Source organism: Rhyacophila brunnea, unplaced genomic scaffold (genome assembly GCF_057557595.1).
Source record: "Rhyacophila brunnea isolate RB1 unplaced genomic scaffold, BYU_Rbru_1.0 scaffold_101, whole genome shotgun sequence".
In the NCBI taxonomy this organism is placed as follows: domain Eukaryota; kingdom Metazoa; phylum Arthropoda; class Insecta; order Trichoptera; family Rhyacophilidae; genus Rhyacophila; species Rhyacophila brunnea.
The window spans coordinates 26382-29554 of NW_028232754.1; positions in this window are offsets into that span (position 1 = coordinate 26382).

Below are 3173 nucleotides of genomic sequence, written 5' to 3' on the forward strand. Positions count from 1 at the left end.
TTTCTTATTTTCAATGCATTATTGTGAAAAATCTAGTAGCGATGTTTATAAAATAAAACATCAATTAATCTGAATATGTTTCATCATTATATTTACCATCGATTATAAATATGCTAACCTATATTCTAATTTAAATAAATTTCAACAAACAATAGGGGTTAGACTTGCAAGTAATTTCAACATAGATTTTATAAGAATTTTTTATGTTTGTTGGTGCATTTTATTGTCTAATAAACTAATAATACATACATAACGATATAATGAAAAAAAATTTTAAGTGCATATATACATAAGAAAAGAAAAAATTTTTACTGTTAAAATCTTTCCTCTCATTATGTATTTTTTTCTTTAATAAAGTCCAACATCTGTTCTAGTCTTTTTTGATTCATATAATTAAATTTGTATGATATAGATATTATATTGTTTTTAGAATTTGTAGATTATTTTTTATTGATTTTTAGATAATTTTCTTTTTCATTTTTTTTATTTGTCAAGTATGTTAGAAATGGTTTGCATGGTTCCTATGTAAATGGCTAGGTCAATTAAATTTAAATTTGTTATTAAAAAATGCAAACAACTCGAATTTAATCTAATCAAAATGAAACTATGTTTCATTGATTCTAATGAATTTTATGTGACATTCAAAGATAAATATCGAAAAATTCATTAGTTTAACCTAGCAAAAATTGCTTAATGGCATAAAAAATGGAGTAAATGTGTTATTTATGTAAATTCAATTTTTTATATTTAAAATAAACCTTTAATAATTTACCGGCATCTCTGTATGATAGCAGGTAATCTGGATATTTAGTATTTATTGTATATAAAAGAATTTTTAAAAAAGCCCATCTCAAACCCTAAAAATTTTTACCGTATTTAGAGGTTTTTAGTTTTAAACGAATGAATGTTCACACACATTTATCAATAGTTATGATCATAATTTTATTGAATTCCTTTGATTTTATGATGAATATAGACCCGACCGAATAAATTGAATGCAATCTCTATTATATCCATCATAAAGTCAAAGCAAACCAATATTTGCTTTTTTTATACTAAATATTTAATATATTTAAATTTACAGGTATAATCTTCAAATATAAGTTTTATTTTTAATTACAAACCTAGTTGATCAATGAATCTTTACATTTATGAGTTAGTTGGATTACATGACATATAAACTTGTTCCGGTAATACTTACGATTGCTCTATCGATCATATTTATTTCAAAATTATTCCAGACTTTTCATCTTTACAACATTTCTCGATACTTTTCTTTCTTTTGATTTCTGCTATTCAAGTTTTTTTTCTAAATTTCATTGCTTGTGATTTTGCTTCATTTTGAGATACTAAGTTCATCAATATATAGATCTTACTTTTAATAAAATATTTTTGTCTTTTAAACCTCACTTAAAGGTAGCATACACAGAATTATTGGTGTATAAAATATCGGAAATCTGGTCTTTATCAAACTTTTTTCTTGAAGTTTAACCATTTTCTAAATTCAAATGGCAACTGTACCTACAGAATCCCGAATTATAAATTTATTTACGACTTCAAAATTTTACAAATGATTTTATTCAATTATAATCTACCTTAGATTATCGTGAAGGCTGTAAAATAACAGAATTAGGGTAAAAAAGAATGGATATTTTTGAAATATAAATATATATTCCCTGTCTTCTATAATATGTGTTTTATGGTATAAAGGTGTAAGTTACGAAATTCATTCTACCTACCAACTTTTTTTTCTATAAATGGCTTTATGGGATATTTATTAATTTTTACGGCGTCATGATATAGGATGTTCGAGGCTCAACAACCAAAGTATATAAAAGAAGTCTAATATACCATGAAATCAGGGTAATACACAAACATATATTAAAAAATATTTGTGAATTAATAAGCCCATAAAGAAAAATGCTAGCTCATATGTTGCAAAATGGGTGAAATACAAAAAAGGTATTGATCTGATATATTTTATAGCGGAATAAAAATTTTTGATATCACAAATACAAGAATGATAGGTAAAATAACGTCAATATATAAAATAACCGATCGGTGCCGATAAAATACAATTCATATCTTTAAGATATAAATAATTAGATAGTGCGTATTCTTTCTTATTTTATGTGTCTTTTATTCTGAGAAAATTAATATGTGATTAATTTTCTTAAAGATGCAGGAGCGTCATTCCACCCATAATTTTACAAATGCATTTTTTTATTCTTATAGTTCATTAAATTTATCTATTACGGTGTTCTTTAGATTTTACATTGGTGGGTTCATTCGATAATTGAATTTAGCTAATTAACATTGCATATGTATCAATTCGACAATTTACGCATAGATATAAAATTTCCTATATGCTTTTTTTTTATTCTTTTAATAAGTTATTGAATGTCAAAAAATACTAAAATAAACATTAATGTGGTTTTTGATTGATTTCCGGCTTAAATGATGCATTTTTGGCATGTCGTTTATTTTTTAAATTATTATTTTTAGTTATTAAAATACCAGAAAAAGTAACTTTCGTACGGAACAATTCAATTCTAGACTTAAAAGGATATTCGATCAATTCCTTTGCCGATTTTATTGGGGTTTGATCCATTTCCGAAATACGTTAAGTGTACTTCGCGAAGGTGTAGAAAGAAAGACAATGTCTTTCGCTGTGTGTCATTAAATAAATCACACCACCTTACAGTAAAAACATTATTGTCAATTAACTAACTATCATAAAAATTTTAATATGAAAAAATAAATAGTATAATTAAAATACTTTAGAAAACATTCTTCTTCTGAGGCAAGATTGAAAAATGAACTATTTAAAAAATATTACCGCTTGCCATAAAAAATCGCTGGTCCAGGAATCCTCTTTGAAATTAGCAAATCTGAATTCGGAAAATGCAAAAATCACATTAATCAGTGCGGGAAAGAGGTTTAAGCAATAAGCATAGTTTAATATACCAGAAAACGTATTTACTTTACTTTTTGGTATAATTTGTACGTCTAAGACGATTCAGAGTTCTATTAAGCTTTATATTAAGCCAGTGAGTATGATTTTTTCGGTTTATTAGCGCAGTTATTCTATAATAAATTAATTTGGTTACATGCATTCTGCAGTAAACTGCTACCGGCACTTTGTTTATCCATTAACCAGGACACAAACGAAT